Here is a 21,999-nt window from a genome sequence, read left to right as displayed (position 1 = left end):
TTTTTTCCTATAGTAATTCATAATACAGGCTGCTGTAGCCTGCTGGCAAATGGGCACATCAGAAACTGAGCATACTGCGACATTGTCTCAAAGCAACACCCCAGGACCTTAATATTCACCTCTGTCATATAATGTTTTGTACAAAGTGTGCCTTGTGAAATATCATTTTAAAAGTCTTGATCTGCTAAGCATTCATATACTTTTGGATTATATATAAAGTTTTGCTTTGTATGTGGGTAAACACCCACTAGTTACTAGCTTTTCAGGTACAACAATGTGCCAATGGCCCATTAAAGAGACTCCAGTCTCCCAATAGCCATCCCGGAAGACTTCACAGAGAGAGAGCACATAGGCAATGGACCTTTACTTGACCAGTAAGGGCAGACCCCCACGTCACAAGTATCAACTGTTCCAGCAAGCTGAAAGAAGCTATAAGAGGAGAGGGGGGACAGATGTCATCACTTGTCTACACTTCCCCACAACTCAACACCTAAAGGAACATCTGGAAGACAAAGGATTTTGAACAGGGGAAAGAGACCCAGGCTGCAAAGTGGATGAAGCCTGTGTATCAACAGTCTGCAGCCTGCTTTCTGTCATCAGTCAGGGTGAGATATTTCTGATTTAAATCCTGGTTAGTGTATAACAAGTTAGACTGCAAAATTTACTTTTATTTCTTAAAGTAACCAACTTTGATTTCTTTATGGGTACTACTTAATCCCTTTATCTTTCTGTTACTGCAATAACAGGAGCTATGTGGGTGACTAGACTAGACTTCCTATCTCAAAATATTTTAAGTTTGGGAAGTAGGAGCCACTACCATTTCCAGGAGAAAAGGGATCAATCTGTTTTCTACACTGCCTCCCAAAAGTAGTACCAGTTAGAGGAAACTACAGGCAGACACTGATTATATTTCATAACTTATATATAGGTCTTTGTAAATTAGTACGTGGCATAGAGGGGAAATTGTTTCTCTGCCAATGGTATACCCTCTCCTGCTGGAATGGTTTCAACACTAATTCTATCTGCTGTTGGCAAGCTTCTTTTTGTCTTCTGCCTCACCAGTGAACTACTTTCAATAGCTTTGACACTGATCCATAAAAATCTGACCTTACATGACAAAGATATTATATCTGTTTGATTCTGTGAAGGCTTAATTAAGAGGGCACTTAAGGTCAGCAGCTATATTGAAAGACTGTAAGATCATGCTGCCTCGGTCTGTCTCTCAAGACTAAATCAAATATCTAGCAAACACCCTAGTATCAAAATATTTGGTTATTTGCACAAGTTTATATATATATAAAAACTGGGCAATCCTATGAGCTGTGTGGCACTTTTCATCATCTCTTTGCAAGCCAAACAATAATATATTTAGTTAGAGACTATAGTGTCAGTGATCAGCAGATTGACTGGGGACATTAGGTATCAAACATTAAAATGTACTTTTGACTTGTGGCATTAGGTGGGAAATCAAGAATTACACTAATAAAAGAGACGGATACTATTTTGGTTTGGTGAATACCTCTGGCAATGCAATGTTTGGGAGGAATTCTGATTTAGCATTATTTGCACATTTGTCAACAGTTTACCCCTTCTGCCAGATCACTGATGAAGCTATAACATAAAATTAGATCTAAGATCTATCTTTACTGTCCAGACAAAGTAACTTATTTTCATGTAAATGAGGAATGGTGGGGATAGGGTGAAGGCAGGAAAACTTGATCTTTACTTGTAATAATATTTATGTAGTACATGGTAATGGTTTAAAGAACACAGACTGTAGACTGTTCATTCCTCCTCCCCCCCCCCCCCCCCCCCACACACACACACACCTCTCTTCCATCTTTCTGCCTACTGCAATCAGACATAATTATTAGGCTGCTGAGCCCTTTTAAAGCTAGTTTTCATTCAAAGAAGCTACATATTTGTAAATACATGTCACTTGCAGAAGCAAACTCTATAAAACATCAATTTAGTGCTCCAACTTGCCCTGTTTTAAAATTGTAACTAATATCTTAAGCAGATGCAGCCACTTACGGCTACCAACATGGTGCATGGGTACAAGGAGTTCAAAGGAACAAGTACAAATCTTGAATTGCTTCTTGCTTGCCTTGTTGCAACTGTCTTAACAGTGTACTTTGGACAACAGGGCCACTTTTTTCTCTTCTTTTCTTTGGTAAGAGCTACAGTAAATCAGGACTATTAAATACTGGTTCCCAATTTCTACCGTCTAGTAGAAAATACAAGATGAAAGCAGCAGGAGTGCCTCAGAAAAGCAGCTGGATCCAGTTAACTCAATAGGATAAGGTCAGAAGAAACAATGAAAGGCAGGAAAGTCCATAAGGTGCTGTATATGGAAGAAAAAAATCTGAACACAGAAGCTGGTAAATCATCATAACTTCATTGAATTTAGTTGAGCTCTGATGATTAACACCAAAAGGGGATCTGAACAACCAATATTTTTTAAATTAAAAATGTCTTTACCCCATTCTACTAGTTACTCTTTATTATAAAAGAATATCTAAAGATATTTTTAAATAAGTTCTAAACTGCTGGAGTATATTGTAATACTCAGTGCATGTTTTACAAAGACACTAAAATGTGGTTTGGGCAGATGAAGGTAGTTGGCAGTAGCTGAAGAATGCATCTAGAAATACCCCCGATGCACACACCCAAACAATGCTCCGTATAACTGCTTAATTCCTGGGTTTGGAAATAGAGGACTACAGGTCAAAAATACTAATCACCAGATAAATTCATACAGTGTTCCATTTTACTTTTTATAAACACACACACTGGTAAATTTGATATGAGAGAAATGAATAGGGAAGTGGCAAAAAATTCCTGTGCTCTAAGTCAGCGTTTGAGGGTTTTCTGTGCCAAGTTTTTTTTCAGGTAAAAGGAGAGGTCCAGCAAATGTTTCATAAAACTCACTCTTAAAAGAATACATCATTGTTTATACTAGTTGCACAATCATACACAGAGACCCCTTCCCAAATACTGACTGACTTTGAGGATCAACACATTTTCCCATTTGCCTAAATAGTTCTTTGTACTATGGCAAGCTACATAAGTGAGGTAACTTTTTACCAAAACATTTTCCTTCTAATTGCCTTTGAAGTAATTTGGTGTAGTAATACCACTAATCTTGTGCCCCTGGCTTATCTGTTGGGAGTCTTTCTTTATGGTAGTCATAGCCTTTATTGGAAGGAAGAAGGTCCAAAGGCCTCAAGGCCCCCGTCCCATCACCAACAGACTGGGTAGTTTTTCAGGGAAAGGGGAAGAAGTGTCAGCGCTCCATCTGAAATACATTCTTGGGAGGATGGTACAGGCCCTCAGCCAAAAAGAAATTCTAGGGGAGGGCAGGCCTGCCTATTCTCCACTCAAAAAGCTGTGCAGGGGCAGCTGCATGATGCCTTGCTTCCACCATGCTTTATTCCTATGCCTCATCTAGACAGTCACTGGAGAAGATAAAGATAAAATATTAAAGTTACGCTCATGAGATTAGTACTGGAGGACTTTACTGCACCAGAATTCCAATACTGGTGCTGACCTCCTAATACATGTTTCTGGTGTGGGATCCTGGAGCCCTGCAAACAAATTAAAATAAATTCTGCTCAGATGTTTCCTGTGCTATCACTCTAGTCATCACAATAGAGAGACCGTTGTGTGGCAGCTGTTTCTTGGCTGCTATTCATAGCAAATTCACAGGTGGTAGATTTCCCTCCCCTAGTAGATTGTGTGGACCAGTCACAGGTGTGGGACAGAGACATGAACATAAGCTCACACATGCTTTTTCTATTTTATCTAATCTAGTCACCTATAGCTAAGCAGACAGGCTGATATGTTTTGTACCAGATGTAACTCTTTCAGGAACTGTGGCTTCATTCCTACAATGATTTGTACTAATGAAAGTGTGGATCACCACAGCCACATCTGACTATCATGATCTAATAACATGATGTGTAATCATCTCTCTAGCTACAGCTAGAAGCAGGTGGTGGGTGATGTTTGCTGCCATGAATATTTGGTCATCTAGTAGTACTGAGGAGTGCAAATGAACACAGTCTGTAGTTTGATTTAACAATCTGAGGACAGATGCACTCAAATGTAGGAGATGTCAGGAAGGAATCAAGCTCTTGGAACATCTTCCCTCTCCCTACCAGAATCACAGCATTCTTGCCACGGTTCAGTTTCTCTCAGCTTCTTTTCACTTAGTTGTTTGGGGGAGGGTGGCTTGGCTAGGCACAGAGGTGAGATGGTTGACATAAGTGATAAGACAGATCTCCACACATGGCATCATGTGTTGTCTCACTAGCTCATAGATGTTAAACGATATGTAGGAGTCTTGCGAGACACCGCAAGTATATCTGCAAGTTAGATAATGGTTTCCTATAATGATCATTGGGCTCAGCCTGGGATGTGAGCCATGTCAGGGCATTTACATTCATCTCTCCAGTGTCTTGTAGATGCAATGGCACCAAATGTCACAGTAGGGATGTAAAGATTTAATAAGATAAGTAGGAATGTCTGTGGATAGGAAGTCATTCACTGGAACAGTAAATGTTTTCTCTGTACTCATAATGACTTGAATAGTGACTGATAAAGGTCACAGATCCCAGAGCAGTGGTTGGCAACTATTTTTTTCTATCGTCTTGATTAATCTTCTTAGAAAGAGGAGGCTAGATGCTGGGTGGACATTTTCAGTGAATTTTTTACAATCTCTTCTCTCTCATTCATTCCCATAGTAGTTATGTGAGTTAGTGCAGCCTGCTGGAAATTTTTCTCAAACACTGAAGAATGGATTTTTTTTTTTACTAATCATAAAACTGCCCATGTGTTAATGGGGGTGGTGAATTCATTTTATTGAAGGAGTTGTTGACTTTTTTACCCTCTGAGAAGGGCAGGGATAAGTCACAGGTGGTGACTGTGGTGGATATCAGTGCTTCCATAATTACATGTATGAATAACCTGAATTCTTGGAAGGATGGTGTTATATTACTTGTCCCTAACATTCCTGGCTGTAGCTGGTGCTTTGAGAAGCACCTTAGATCTGTAGGCATCCATTATCTGACATTTGTAAACTCCTCCTGGCTGCTGTTCCTGGGGTGGAAGAAGAAAGGGCAGGAAACTGTGAGATGCTTTCAGCATGTCTTTCTGGGTCTGGTGGGGTAGGTAGGTCTAGAAGACTGTACATTTCTCCACCCAGATGCTTTGAATAATGCTATGTCAAGCTAAATTTGTCAAGCTAAATTATGTTCCCCACAGCTACTTCTGCACAAAATATCACAACATTCCCCCAGATAATGCTGGTATTAAATGCACAGCCAGCTGCCCTAACTCACAACTACTATGGGGATGAATGATAAAAAGAAGAGGATGTAAAAGATTCACAAACATTGGAAATCAGCATGCTCTCAGCCAGCTGGTATTGCATTACAGTAACTCATTATTACAATTTTGTTCTAAACAATTCACCTCACTGTGACCATTATCTTTATTGTTTTCAAGCAACACACCACTTTTAATGGAGTAATTCTATGTGTTGCGTGCACTTTTATTTATATGTAAGAATGAATATTGCCTTTGAGATCACCATACCTTGGGAAGCCTCACAAACATACAATGGGGAAAATGATAATGCAGTTCTATCAAGTTAAGTGATGGTGTTCTTTATGATTCCAATGAGGGTAGCACTAGGAGAGACTGAGGTGAAGAAAGAGAATAAGACCACCAGCCAATAACACTTAGCAGTGATCACACTAAAGTAACTGTGCCAAGCATAGCAATGGCTGGGAAATTCACAGTAACAATAGCAAGCTATCACACTAAACATTTCAGGAACCTGTTAGCACATGTTGCACATAATTAGATACCTACAAGCAACCAGAGAGGCAGCATTAGCACACTGAAAGTTGGAAAGTGAGCTGGAAATGCTGAAACTCCCTGTCAGCAGGGCTAGGAAGACATGAAAGTGACTTTCTAAACTTTAAGGGCATGGAATGTGACAAGTACACAATTGTCTATCAATCTAAAGAGCAGCAGTTGAAGACTGACATGCTCTATGTGCCTCAGATGGATTCCACTCTTGAAGCCCATTGTAAGACCAGGTTATCTATCATGTATTCACTTTTTTAATTTACCCAGTTTAGATGCCATGAATTTGTTTCATCCGTAGAAGATGGATATGTAGTATACACACAAATTTCCTTTGGGATTTTTTTGTGATATGTCACAATATATTTTTATATTAAGGCATAACTTATTCACAGAAAACAATAATTCAGTTGAGTCTATTCATCTGGCTTAACATCCAAATAAAATAGCAAAAACACTCAGAGCTTTGCTGTTAAGGAGGGCATAAAAATTTCCCTAGGAAGATATCTAGTGGTTAGAATTCTTTTTGTCCATTCAAAGACATCCTAAAACTCATGAAGCAAATACAACTGTCGTCTCAGGTTTTATCATATATTCCCTTCAATTAAATCTAATTGTGCTCATTAAAGTAATCTACAAATCATTTTACTTGTCTACCTAAAGACCAAGGGGCATAATTATAAAAGCAACTTTCACTTCATTTCCATAAGAAAAGTTTATTAAACCAGTTGAGATAGGCATATTTTTTTCAAGTAAAAGTAATAAGAAAAATAAAGGAACCAGAAATTATATAATAATTAACATACAAAATGTTATCAAACCATAGGAATTCAAAAAGCCATGACAAGGTGAGATTAATACAACATGTTGAATAAGGCAAAGATTCCAGGAAATGGTAGTCCTGCTGAGTTTATTTTAAGATGCCTGCTAGAGTTCAGAGGAAAAATATCAAAGAGGTAAAAAGGGAATATCTTTACCAGGTATGCAAGATAGCACATCGTTCTTAAATGGTACCCAATTTTTTTCATAATTTGTAAATAATGTCCCCTCCTAAATTGCTAGCTATTGTTCTGCTCCATGAACACATGCCTAAATAATATATTTCCAGTGTAAATTGTTGAAAAGTCCGTGTTAGTGACAGGGAGGAAGATGTCCTATTAGATTTTGTTAATACCTGGGGAACAGTCAGCAAAATAAAAAGCAGCTTGATAGGAGATAGTAGAAAAGAGTGGGTATTTTGAAGAGGGAATATAAAGTGGTAAGTGTCTGGGATTATAAGAGTGAGAGCTAATGAACGTGAAGAAGAGATGTATTGCTTAACCAGGAAGATGTTAGAACTGAAAGAGGAAAGCATGAATATATAGTAGGTCAACCCTAAGAGCACCCCAGGATGAAGGACAAGGCGATAACTGGTATCATAGAAATCAGAGAAGATTAGAGTTGGAAGGGACCTCAGGAGGCCATCTAGTCCAACCCCCTGCTCAAAGCAGGACTAACCTCAGCTAAATCATCCCAGCCAGGACTTTGTTAAGCTGCAGCTTAAAAACCTCTAAAGATGGAGATTCCACCACCTCCCTAGGTAACCCATTCCAGTGCTTCACCACCTTCCTAGTGAAAAACTTTTTTCCTAATATCCAACCTAGACCTTCCCCACTGCAACTTGAGACCATTGCTCCGTGTTCTGTCATCTACTACCACTGAGAACAGCCTAGCTCCATCCTCCCTGGAACCCCCTTTCAGATAGTTAAAGGCTGCTATCAAATCCCCCTTCATTCTTCTCTTTTGTAGAATAAATAAGCCTAGTTCCATCAGACTCTCCTCATAAATCTTGTGCTCCAGCCCCCTAATCATTTTTGTTGCCCTCCGCTGGAATCTCTCCAACTTGTCCACATCCTTTTTGTAGTGAGGGACCCAAAACTAGACACAATACTCCAAATGCAGCCTCATCAATGCCGAATAGAGGGGAATAATCACTTCCCTCTATCTGCTGGCAATGCTCCTACTAATGCAGCCTAATATTCCATTAGGCTTCTTGGTAACCAGGGCACACTGCTGACTCATATCCAGATTCTTATCCACTGTTACCCCCAGGTCCTTTTCTGCAGATCTGCTGCGTAGCCCATCAGTCCCCAGTCTGTAGCTGTGCATGAGTTTCTTCTGTTCTAAGTGCAGGACTCTGCACTTGTCTTTGTTGAACCTCATCAGATTTCTTTTGCTATCAGGTAATGAGTTTCACAAATTCATTGTACCCCAACCCACTATGTTTATAATCTGTATCTAAAAGGGTGTCGTGTGATGATACTGAAAAGTAATAACTCGCTGATCATTAATAGTCTTGCATTCTGAGACAAAGGATATATCTGTTTCTCTGACAAGCCCAGTCATCAGGCAGCAATAGTGAAGGTATGTGTTTACATATCAGGTAAACAAAGTTATCAAGCAATGGATGAGGAGACAATATGGTGTGTATCCCCAGCAGGAGAGAGAAGCTTAGTCTGGATTTTACTTTTCAAAGAATACACTGCAAAGATTTACTGGTCTATAAAGACAAGGGGCTGAACCTCAAATGATATACAATTGAACCAACTTACAGTATACAATATTACTGTATTATAAAAGTGTATAGAACGAGGTCTTTCCTGAAAGCTAATGAGAAACTAATTAATAACATTATGAAATGAATGTATTAATATTATTTGAGGAAATATGGATACTTCATGATATCATGCTTTGAAGTCTCTGGCCAAACAGGGAAACAGATTCTCTCCCAGATAGGAGAGAAAGCAGCTATTTACCTGTCTCCTATGGATATTAAGCACGGTTGAATCAAAACAATGGATGCTCCATTTACAAACAGGGGGATAGGAAGCCCATAGAAAGGGAAAAACAGCATCCTGCTTCCTGAAACACTCATTGAAATTTGGGTGATATAAGCAAGGACAGAAACCATTCTTGGCATCCATCTTTAGACATACACAAGGGAACATTGCTCTTGCAAACTGAGAAAAATAGGTCTTTCAACCAGCTGGAGGTTGAAGTCTCTAGGAACTGAATGGAGGTGAGAAACTTATTAAGGCAAAAATCTTTCACCTCAGATAATAAGGGAAGCCAGCATCTTATACTCCTGTGGATGGTCCCAACTGAGGGTAAGTCAGCCATGGCTGGGAAGAAAAAATACTGCTGAAAGAAATCATATTGAACAAAGCCAGTATCTAGGTAGATTAAGTTTTGACTTGTAGCTGTATGTTCACTTTTTATTTGATTGTAACTCTTTCCAACTTTATTTCTTTTACTTAGAATCAATTAACCTATGTTCTATTATTAATAAATTTGTTTATTTTTTACTATAAACCAAATTAGTGCTGTGTTTAAATGGAAAATGTATTTACCCCAATTAAGTTAATAAGCTGTAGTGTGATTTTAATCTCTTTAGAGGAGCAAACAAACTTTATTGCTCTGAAGTGTCCAGGAGAGGGATGGACATTACAGACCACATGGTTTTGGGAAAATTGTGTACTGCAATTGTGGTGGGGTCACCCAGCTAGTAGTAACCAAGACTGGTGAGAGTCAAAATGAGACTGTAGGGCTATAGGGAGGCAGCTGGATCAGAGCTGCTGAACATGGTCTGTTTGGCACACAGACACTCAGTGTTGTGACCCGCATGCTTGTAGGCTGGTTGTGAACGTCCCAAGTTAAGAGCTAGAGCAGCAGAGGGTTGAGAGGTACCCAGGGTTTCAGGGCAACAGGTGACCCAACCCCTCACTGGTCTATATTGCACCCCAAGCCGTATGACAACCGGGATAAGGCTTTTCTTCAGAGGTGTGCAGCAACAGTAACAGAAGACGCAGTTATTGAGTGTAGCTCATGGTTGGGTATTGGGAAAAATAGTGGTAGAGGAGGGGTGGCCTTATGGTTGAGAGACTGGACTGTGTCTAGGAGACCTGGGTTTAATTCCCACCTGTGCTTCAGACCCCCTGTGTGAGTCTTAACCTTCTTTGCTCCACATGGGGCAGGGAGAAGGGGAGAGTGGATTTTTTGTTACATATGATGACCAGTATAGTCTTTGAGCATGCAGCTCCATTTTCCTTTTCTTAGCACAAGGGAGAATTTAAAATGTGTCCATTTTATAATGCTTTTATAGTGTTCTGTGATACTTATCAAGTTTCAATAGTATTTGCGTAAAAAAACATTTTGAAATAAAAGTGACATTTGTATTTTGTATAGTTTATAAAATATATATTTGTGCTAACATATTTTATTATTAATCTACTCCTTTGGCAAGCAAAGCCAAAGTGGGTGCCAAACAGCAGGGGCTCTAAAATTTTGAGAAGAAAAACTGTAGAGATTTGATGGTATTTTCAGTCCAACAGAAACATATTCGCCTATGAAAATATATAATAAACGTGTGTGGATATTTAGGACATCAGGAGAAATTTATAAATCCATTTTGTTGCCTATTTTCTGGAGGTACTTGGAAAAAAATTGTGGGAGGGGGAAAAAAAGGTTAGTTTTACAATATTGCTGGTATTCATCCAGATTGAGAAAACATTGAGCTGAAAACCTTGACAGAGAAGCTGAAATATGCATCTTTGAAAGCCTCATTAATACCATTTTAGGGAATATATTGTAGACGTGCTTGGTTATTTTATTGTTCATAGAGGATGGTGCCAACTGTGAACTCTGAACTTACCTTGTCACTTTGGGGAGAGTTGGAAATGTATTATCATGGCTTCAAAGCAGTCAATTTTTTTTAATAGACACCGGCTGTTGTATTCTGTCTAATTCTTCTAAAAGTGTGTGTTCTTAAAATGAGCTTTAGAGTGACAAAATCAAAGTGTAATTTATAACTCGCAGATGTAACCCGCCACTTCTTCAGAACTATACAATCAGTTGGTCTCTAAATTCAGCCTTTAGCTAAAATTTCCCTACAAGATTCAGCTCCATGGCTACAATGAGGGGCTCTTTTGTACAAAGAGGGACTAATCAGTGTTTTCCCAGCACATCTTGGTGCAATCTTTCTTCCAAATGCCAGGCCAGGTTCCCAGCCTGAATTTTTCAATCCCACCAACATACTTTTTACAGCTCCGTGTGGTCGTGCCTCTCTATTCCACTAACGAACCACCCTAAATTCTCTTCTTTCATCTTACTTCCAGCAACTACCACCAACCTGTTCCCCACCTTCACAATTACTTGAAACCTATATTGCAGCCTGACTAGGAGGACTATGACAGGGTGGGATTACAGGATTGATTTAGAGAACTCAGCACATGGTGGAAGGACTGGGTAGAGAGGTACAGGTAGGGGCATGCTGTGGGGAGCAGTGTGTCCAGAGAGTAAACACCACCAGGTGGCAGATAGCTCTCAGCCCAGGATTAGGGGATCACTAAGGCAGCTTTAACACCCTCCTTGACATCAAACTTTTCAGGTCCTGTACAGAGAACATCTTAGCCAGACCTATGGCCTCCATCAATTTCAATATTTCTTTATGTGAAGTATCATTTAATTTTAAAATACCAGTTTAAGTAATATCCAAAGGTTGGAATGTTAAATTTAGGAAACATACTAAATTCTAAGTACATGTGTATGCTATTGGTCTGTACAAAACTTATCCTTCTTCAGGAAGTCTACATCTCCTTCCTCTCTCCTGTTCTGTGTCCTCCCATAGATTTTAACCGCAAAAAGGACTATTGTGATCCATCTAGTATGACCTCTTTTATAACACAGGCCTCAAAACATCCCCAAAAATCATTCTGAGAGTGTATCTTTTAGAAAAAATCGTCCGTAATGAAGAATCCATCATGACCCTGGTTAAATTGTTCCAATGGTTAATTAACATCACTTTTAAAAAATTGCACTTATTTCCAGACTGAATTTATCTACCTTCAACTTCCATGTAATTGGGTTGTTATACCTTTGTTAGATGGAAGAGCCCATTGTAAAATAAGTGTTCCCCATGTGGGTATTTATATAGACTAATCAAGACACACCTTAACCTTCTCAATGTTAAGTTAAATAGACTGAGCTCTTTGAGCCTGTCACTAAGGCATGTTTTCTAATTGTTTAATCAGTCTCATGGCTTGTCTCTGAACCCTCTCCTATTATCAAAATCCTTTATGAATTGTGGACACCAGAGTGGCTCACACTATTCCAGTACCGGTCACACCATTGTCAAATACAGAGATAAAAACTTCCCCTCTCCTTCTTGAGAATACTCTGTTTATGTAACCAAGGATAACATTAGCCCTTATGGCCACAGTGTCACACTGGGACCTCAAGTTCAGCTGATTATTCATTACCCCCAACTTTTTTCAGTCACGGCTTCCCAGGATAGAGTCCCCCATCATGAAATTATGGCCTACATTATTTGTTGCTAGACGTATACATTTAGCCATATTAAAATGCATATTCCTGTAACCGTTCTGCCAGACCGAGTCGGCAGCAGCAAGGGCCGGGTTCTATATCTAGGGGTCCCTGTCAATGATACAACACCAGACTGACTCGAGCCCCCACCCAGTCACCTGGGAAATTACACAATATCCCCTGGGCGCCCCCCAAAGGGCAATACTTCCCCTCTCGCAAGCACAGAGTCTGAGTGTAGAAAGAAACCTTTTAATAGCAAAAGAGAGGTAACAGCACTGGTTTGGGAAAACAGTGTAAACAGAGTTCATGAACTCAATGAGCCAAATGCTTCCCAGAGTACGGGGCGTGTCCTTCGCCTCTCCCTTCCTTCTTCCCCCTCTACTGACCATTGTAGTTGCAATGTCTACGTCTTGGGTGTGGCTCCACCTCCTATGCCGCTCCTGTCTGACACAGGCTTGACCAGGCCCCCTCTGCTGCTGTCTCCTACCGCCTTTGGGCCTCGCTGAGTCCCCGACTGCTGGCAGCGACCACGCCTGTTTCCCACCAACCGCTGGCACCAACTGCACCTGGCTCCCGCTGACTGCACCAGGCTGGCACCGACTGTGTGGCCCCTCTGCCAACTGCTGACCAGGCTGGCACCAACTGTGCCAACCTCTCTGCTGACCCTGACCGCACCAGGCTGGCACTGACTGTGCCAGTCACTCCGCCAACCGCACCGGCCCCACTGTGCCAGCCTCTCCGCCAACCGCTGACCACCCCAGGCTGGCATCTACTGCGCCAGCCTCCCCCCAAAGTTGCCTGGTGCTCACTCAGCTCTGTTAGTTGTCAGGCAAGGTTTCCCAGATCCTCTACTGGTTCAGCTCTTAGTGATTTCAGCTCATGGGTAAACCTTCTGCTGACATACAGGCAATGTCCCTGATTTCAAGAAACAAAAAACTCCGAGATGAATCATTAATTTTACCTTTTAACAACGGGAAGAGAGAGTCACGCCAGTGCAATCCCAATAGGCAACTGCTCCACCTCCCCCATTTCCAGGCTGAAACATCTGTCTGCCACCCTTGTGGAGCTCTGTTTAGGTTAGGGTGCAGATTTTATCATAACAGACTAAGCACCGTTTTGCTGACATCTGTTCATACAACTGAAGGACAACATTTCATTACCCCAGCAGCTAACACAAAAGTGGTTTGTAGCCCAAAACCAGCCCTGCTAACCATTTCCCATTATGCTCAGCACCTAGGTCAGTTATGCTAAATACTTAATTGTACTTATGCAGATGCAAAGCCCATGCAAATAACATGTCCCCCTTCAGCTGCTGAGCAGGGAGAGTGCCACTGAGACACTCAGACCTGGCTTACATTCCATTCCTCACCAAGCAATCCATATCACTCTGTTATCAGTGACCTGTCCTCTTCATTAAATTACTCCCTTCCAATTTTTGCCATCTACAAACTCAATGACATTTAAAAAATAAAATCTTTTCTACCAGTGCATTGATAAAAAGTTACATAGCATAGGGCCAAGACCCAATACTTATGGGACCCCACTAGAAATACACCCGTTTGATGATGATTCCCCAATTACAATTACAGTAGAACCTCCCTCAGAGTTCCGAACACCTTGGGAACGGAGATTGTTCATAACAAACATAACAAAATGTTGTGGTTGTTCTTTCAAAAATTTACAACTGAACATTGCCTTAATACAGATTTGAAACTTTACTATGTAGAAAATAAATGCTGCTTTTAACCATCTTAATTTAAATGAAACAAGCACAGAAACAGTTTCCTTCCCTTGTCCAATACCTTTTTAAACATCCCTTTACTTTTAGTAGTTTAAGTTTAACGCAGAACTGTACTGTACAGCATTTGCTTACTTTGTCTCTGTTGCTGAGCTGCCTGATTGCATACTTCCGGTTCCAAATGAGGTGTGTGGTTGACCTGGCAGTTCGTAACTCTGAGGTTCTAATGTACATTTAAATCCTAACAGCCAGTTTTTAATTCATTTAATGCATGCCACCTTAACTTTATAATCTAATTTTTCATCAAAATATCAGAAAGTACCAATGTTGTAGCAGTGTTGGTCCCAGGATATTAGAGATGTAAGGTGAGTGAAGTAATATCTTTAACAGGACCTTCTTTTGACATGAAAAAAAAAACTCTGTGTAAACTCCTAAACCTGTCTCCTTCACCAACAGAAGCTGGTCCAACAAAAGGTGTTAGTTCACTCACCTTGACTCTCTGTACAGTCCCAAGTCAAACACTTTACAGAAGCAAAAGTATATTACATAAACACTATTACCTTTATTAACCAAATTTGTAATCTCTTAAAAAAAGAGATCATTAATTTGACAAAATCTATTTTTTCCATAAACCCATGTTGATTGGAATTAATATTACCCTTTAATTCTTTATCAATCAAGTCCTGTATCAGCTGCTCCACTGTCTTACCAGGGATCAATGTCAGACTCACAGGTCTATAACTATCCAGGCCATCCTATTGACTCTTCTTTAAAATACTGATAAAATATTAGCCTTCTTTCAGACTTCTGGAACTTCTCTGGTGTTCCAAGACTTACTGTTACAATACTAACGGTCCGGAAGGCTCCTCAGCCAGCTCTCTTAAAACTCTTAGATGTAAGTTAACTGGAACAACTAATGTAAACATGTCCAGCTTTAATAGCTGCTGTTTAGCATACTCCTGAGATACTAGTGGAATGGAAAGAGTGTTTTATTCATCATGTGATATGACTACATCTTTTTTTCCGCAAATGCAGAAGTATATATTGAACATTTCTGCCTTTTCTGTATTATTGATAATATAACTTAATGGATAACAAGCGACATATATGTATGTTTATCACTTTTGCTACAATAATAAATTCTAACTTTTTGAGATGCAGTTCCTTTACAATTTTACAAATTTGTATTTGCATTTTGTTGGAATTCTGCTTAGGGTTTTCCAAGAATATCAGCAAATATCAACAAATTTAGTTCCATTCAAAAATACAATTCAGCCTACCTTCTGTAGATTATGCTGTTGATGGCTAATTTACAGTATAGGCTTCAATTTAACAAAAGCAAAAGGATATGATTTGTTAATATGCATGTGAATATGTTAATCTTGAGATTAACATTTCCATATTTTTGGTTGGTTAGGTATCTTTTTTTTTTTTTTACATTTTAAGCTTTTACAAAGTGAAAATTTCTCAGAATTTATTCATTCATTTTAACCACATGGATTTCCTGAGTTATAACTGTTTTGTTTCTAACATGCAACTGATGCATAAAGAAATAGGCAATAAACTTAATTAACTTCTAGTTATGAGCTCTAGTGTCAACGGTATTTTAAAATAAAGCAAAACTTCCAATTATTTAGTTGTTGACTGTCTCTGCATTTGTGAAGCTTTCTAAAAAGCACATCTTAGAGTGAACAGAAACTATTTTCAAATCCAGAGTACACTGGAATGTATAAGTTGCTTTAGTTGAATATAACATGTTGGAGAAAGAATGTGAGTGAGGTAATATCTGTTATGAGACCAACTTCTGTTAGTGAAAGAGACATGCTTTTGAGTTACACAGTGCTCTTCGGATCTGAAAAAGTATCTGAATGTCGCAGCTAAATACAAGATGGAACAAATAGTTTAGCATAAATTAACACATATTGTAAAAGATGGTTCAAATTGAGGTGGCCATTTAACACCTCTGCAGTCACAGGACAGAAAAGGAGGGTTAGTGGATTACAGATTGTTGTAATAAACCATAAATCCAGTCTTCACCAAAACCATAACTTTTAATGTCTAGCACAGTTATTAATTTAAGATCCAGGTTGGTCCAGTTAATTCAGATTTCTCTTAATGATTTTCACAAGTTTACTCTGGAAATTGTAAGTAAAAATAAACAAATATTTGTAAAATTCACTATTTTTAATAAGAAATGGTTCCCAGGATATAATCTATCATCATTTAATCTTTTATTAGAAACACATAATTACCCATGCAGCCCACCCACATGTACCAAGTAATTGTTTAAATGTATATTGGCGGTGGATTATTAATTAGGCCAGAGAGTCAGAGTGACTCTTTAGTCCAGTGGTTAGGACACCTACCTACATTCAGTTTCCCTGCTCTAACCATTATTTTATTATTTAGCCAGAATGCATCAGCTTCAACAGGGGAGTATGAGGGAGCCCCACATCAAAATAGCCCACAGTTCAGTGATTGGCACACTCTCTCTTGAGAAGTGGGAGACCCTCGTTCAAATCCTTTCTCGCCCAGTGGCAGAGACGGGACTTGAACCTGGATAGCCTGAATGCCATGCAAGTACTCTAACAGATAGGTGTCAGCCTCACTCTACATAACATCATCACAGGAGATGGCACTCATCATTAACTTTTAGCCTAACTCCTTCCCTCAAAAGGCACCTAAGCTATCTAACTCCAGGCAGCTGATTTCTGTTTGTGGATGGCTAAAATAACATAGGCACTTCCCTGAAGCCTGGATTTAAGCTCCTAGCTCCAAGATAGTCAAAGGGCATAGCACACACTCCTCTTGTCAACATCTCCCATTTGCTAGTTTAGGTGCAGGGGCTTTTCTGGATCACATTTTTCATTGTATAGGAGGCCCCAGTGTTATGGATCACAATGGTGTTCCTGTAATTTTTTTTCTAGGCACGGTAAGATTCAGTTCTGCAATGCTTAAGACCCTTCATGGATCCCACCCTGTTGCATAACGGCCCACCTCTCCCTGCTGCTGCACTCTAGAGACTGAGCACAGCAGAGAATCTTACCAGAAACCATGTCTCTTTTCTTCCACTCTGTCTTGAGTGCTTGATCTCCATCTTTAACGTTTCATCAATTTTAGTGTTTGTATTTACCAAGTCATTCTTTCAGTTTCCTGGGAGCAAAGCTACAGTGTTCCAGTTATAGCCAAACCTGTTGCTCAGTAAAGCCAGAATTGTTCATTATTTGTAGTTTTTTCTGTGCTGCAGTTGACTTTGCAAGTGCCAAAATAACTCCTCTCATGTTGAATTTTGAGTGCAACACTTTTAAAAGAAAATGTTCTTTGACTAACGTCTGTCTTGCTCTAACGTTATCTGTCATCAGTAAACTGAAAGCCATAGGTAGTTAGAAAAATGAAAGAAACTTGGGCTGTGTCTCTGGCAGTTCTCACACTAGATGTAATTTGATCAAATCATACAATTTTGCTGCTTTTGGCTTACATATATAATAGTGCAAGCTAGATGTCTTAGATCCCATAACCATCTTTCACTCTCTATCCTAAGCTAATTATTTTATTAAGTTATAGTTGGGCTGGGGGCTCTGTAACTTAAGCCTTAAAGGGAAGCCTTTCTTTTTTTTTTTTTTTACTTTGTGTTAGTAGTTATCGTTCATTACTTGTTTGGCAGTTCATATTACAGTACCATATAATACTTCAGCATCCACAAAAACTACACTAAAGAGGGAATACATCTTAAATTAATATGTCCTGAGTTAATGTTTCAAAACTATTAGTTCTGCTGCTAAGAATTTCTAAACCCACCAATTTCCAGATACTAGGATCAGGATTAAAATGTTAAAAGTTCTATAGTCCTTATCTGAAGTGTTCAGTGCCTTCAACTTCTACTGGAATTAATGAGATTTGAAGATGCCTAGCACCGTACAGAATCAGGCCCTAAACTGACAAAATCAAGTAACCATTCACTGAGGAAGATTAATGTCAGTTACTAGTAGGAAATACTCCTTCACATATCTCTTATGGAGTAACTATGGTATGATTTTTTTTTCTTTTCCTTGTTATATAGACATGAATTTTCAAGGCATATGAAAATATAGATCTACTGTGTACATAATTTCCTTTTGTTGTTTTATTTAAAACTCTTGGAATATCCACTTAACAGGGGAAATGAATCATTCTTCCAGTATTACCTGCTCTCTGAAACACTGCATTTGAAAAGTCTTCCATTATCAAAGGCAATACACAAAGCAACATGGGTTGATCTCATTGAAATAAAATCAGCATGAACTACAATGTAGGTGGAAAAACCAACAGTAGAAAACCAACTAATCTCAGTATTTAAAGATATCCACAGGAAGGTATAGAGTCACAAGAGAGACATTAACAAAGAAATCAACCACCAATCAAATATAGAATTTAGAGATTCAAGAAAAATGGACATGTCTCTAATTCTGGCAATCCATGTCTTTATATCCTATAGCATATTACACATAACTATTTCCTTGAAAAGATAGATCTTATAATCTTTTGAGGAATGTGCCAAGTGAGACTGGAACACCCTAGGTGTTGCACCCATAACCTGGACATAGGAGTACATCATCATGAAACCACTCCATTATATGCTTTTCCTCCCCATTGTCTATAAAGGAGATGGATTCCTCCTTAAATCTAGCTGTCAATTTGATAGGGAGAATTAATGGACTATGTGGGTGAGACTTGGCCTCACTGAAGTCAATGGCAAAACTTCCATTTTAGGATTTCATTGCGAGTCTTCTAACATAATTGCTCTTTCACTATGGTAAAAGGTAATCTTTCTGGTTACTTGTCAGAGGACATAACATTAAACCTAGATCCAAATTTTGCAAATGGCCACTATCTTTAAATTTTGCCAAGTCAAATACTGTTATCTGAATACTTCTGAACTTTATAGTGTTCAAAATCCAGATTGAGGATTTGGATTTCGTCTTAAACCCATCTACCATGATAATAATTAAAACTATAAACAAAATCATACTTGGATAAATTGTTTTTAAAACAAGTCACACTAGGCATATTTCATCAAGCTATGAACTAAACACGTGCTCTCACATATTCTTGCAACAAGTCTTTGAGGTGAACTTTTAGTCACTTGTCTTTTAGGTTAAGTTGGTTGTCAAGGAAAGGCAATGCAAATCACTTCCAAATCCCCTTGCAACTAGCTATGTATTAGCTATAAAAGATTTAATGGTTAAAGAACTAGTGTTAGTATTTTGCAATTATAGAGAACCTTTAATCTCCAAGCACTTTAGATGGTGGATGTGTATTGTTTTTTGGTATTAGATATAGAGAAATTGTATCTTGATCTAACAAAGCAAAGGTGGAGCAGGGCTAGGAATTAGCAGCCACAATTTGCGACTCCTGCTATGACTCACTAACATCTTAATATGCTACCTCAGATCCTGTCCCTTCAGCCCAAAGCAAAAGATAATGTGACCCATGTACAAATTAATTGTATTTCCTGAGTTTGCAAATCCTGGGATAGAAGTTGAGATGAAATGTTCTTGAGAGATTTCTAGTGCTTCTTGTTTTTAGTAAGGCCAAAAAGACACTAACAATAGATTTTTTTTGGTGATATTTTGGCTCTTCCATTCCACTTCTGGAGTCAAAAAGTCCAGGAAAATAGGAACAAAAAAGTTATTCAAACTTTTAAACTTCCAAAATATTTTACCTGAAGGTTTGAGTGGAAGTTAAGGTTTGTTCTTATTAAAATGGAAAAGGATTACCTATTGACTTTTTTTTAAAAACTGAGATATAAACAGATGCCAAGTATCTACAAAGAGGAAAATCAAATTACTTTTGTTTAATACGTCAAAACCCTGTGGTTGCTATTCTCCCTCCCCTCCCCCCTATTTTCATCTTTGTGAAGAATATGAGTGCCAGTAGAACTGAAAATGAAAAGAAATACCATACGTTAAAGAATATCTTCTGCAAGTTAACAGGACAAATGAACTCAATTTGACTTGCACAGTTTATAGAAGTTCATATATCTGTACCTAGCTAATGAGAAATGTATCTATAAGCATGTGTGGACTAGTATAGTAAAATGCAGTAGGTAATGTCCCGGTCCCATTGAAGTCAATGGAAGTTTTGCCATTGAATTCAGTGGGGCCAGAACTTCACCCAGTGCAACCAAGGAGAGGGAAAAAACTTTCAAACCTTCTGCTTTTTAACTTCTATTCCTTAAAAGCAATTGAGTATTCAGTTTGTGTTTCCCTTTTGAATTACAGGCTAGAAAAAGAAATAATAATTGGGAGGTTAGGTCAGTTATAATTTGGGCATAAGCATAAGGCCAGTTAATTAGCTTTCATTATCTGAGGCATTGGTTCTTAGTTTGATATCACTGATGGGATTTAATGCACTTTTTTGACGGTGAAATGTATGTTTTCTCTCACTGATAGTGACTTAAAATATTGTAGTGAAAAAAAACTTGCTGCACTTTGCTCTAGTAGGTCAAGGGGAGTAGAAAGAGAGAGACTACAATTTAAAAATATGCTGTAAAGCAGACACTGTTTCCATCCATTTTATATCCTCATATGTGTCGTCCTATAAATAACTGTTATCAGATGATTGCGAAGAACTTTACAAACACCGAACTGGTAAATCATTAACAAATTTCTGTTATACTTTCAACCTCAAAAGGGAATTTTAAAGCTGAATATTGAATACTTCAGAACATTTGTATTCTAACTTCTACTTTAATTTTGCTATGTTTTGAACATTATGTATAGCTACAACAATTAGTAACAGAGTGGCCTGCCCTTTAAGGGGCTGAGGCCAGCCATCCCTGTTCACGAATTGGATGAAAAGGAGTCTGCGGTTATTAGATCCACCTGAGAAGAATTTTAAAAACTTGATGATGGGGCAATCAGAAGAATCAACTGGAGGTTCTGAATCCAGTCAGGGATAGCTGTTGAAGGAGAGAGGGGACTAGAAGCCATAAAGGCTGTAATGGGTTGTGATGGTCACTGTCTCTCTTTGGCCTGAGGATGTAATCCACAGAAGTACTTAAGCACCTCATTTCCATTTTTTAGCCATCACTGCAATCCCCAAAACTCCTGCACAGTTGCTTCTTAACCCTGTAGGTGCCTAAGTTTGTTTTAATTTTTACTTGTGGGCATGCCCATTGCAGTCTCATCTGGATACCTATTGCCTGCCTAAGCTGCAGAGTGATTCACAAACTGGAAATCAGCCACCTATGTTATGTGCAGGGGCCCGATCTGGTAGGTGCATTCAGAGAGGGCCAAGCAGATTGAGCCCCGCAGGTGAGTTCACACACAACAGCTGGGGGGGGGGGGAGAGGACCTCCCTTTAACCTTTAGTCTAATGGCTAGGGTACTCTCATCCACGATGTGGAATAATCTCAGTTCAAGTCCCTCTTCCTTCTGAGGGGCAGAAGAAATTTGAACAGGTTTCACCTGCCTTTCAGGTGAGCAGCCTAAACACTAGGATATGGAATATTTTGATATGGGTATCCCTTAATCTCTCCTTGATGTTTCACTTTCATCAAATTGAATAATTAAATTGGGTCAGTGAAAGAGCTAGAATGACTCTATATCGTAGTGGTTAAAGCACTGACCTAAGTGAGAGTCTGAACTCACTTGAACTGGGGATCTCCCACATTCTGGGTGAGTACTCTACACATGTCAAGGTATTACTCTAACAAAAACTTTAAGGGGCACCCCCCAAAAAACGTTCCATTTCACATCGTTTGATTTAGTTTTTGGTGAAAATTAAGATAGATGACCCAATCTTTGGGGACAAATTATTTCCCTCAGTTTCTCTACTGTACTAGAGCAAGGATAGCTTATTCCAGCAATGTCTGAAAGAAGGATAATGATTCTAGTGGTGGACTGAGCAGCATGATAGTGTACATTTCTATACTTTTTTAAGCATGGTTTTAGCTGTCTACCACTTAGATGCTGGTGCTGCAGTTGAATAAAGTATTGGGGGGGTTATTGCCACTTGCCCAGTCCTAACCATTCATGCTAGCAAAT

The 21,999-nt window shown here is 39.0% G+C and overlaps 1 long non-coding RNA gene across 1 annotated transcript in view; it reads left to right on the top strand.

Moving 5' to 3' along the window:
• The first annotated feature begins 594 nt into the window (after positions 1-594).
• The window catches only part of LOC137166327 (uncharacterized), a 49,234-nt gene continuing 27,829 nt past the window's right edge, over positions 595-21,999 (top strand). The window contains exon 1 of the long non-coding RNA XR_010923650.1: positions 595-605. This is a non-coding gene — a long non-coding RNA (uncharacterized lncRNA). The remainder of the gene's footprint in view (positions 606-21,999) is intronic.

Source organism: Emydura macquarii, unplaced genomic scaffold (assembly GCF_026122565.2).
Source record: "Emydura macquarii macquarii isolate MOO-44397 ecotype Brisbane River unplaced genomic scaffold, CSIRO-AGI_Emac_v2 contig_2834, whole genome shotgun sequence".
Taxonomy (NCBI): domain Eukaryota; kingdom Metazoa; phylum Chordata; order Testudines; family Chelidae; genus Emydura; species Emydura macquarii.
This window is presented reverse-complemented; position numbering and strand designations above follow the sequence as displayed.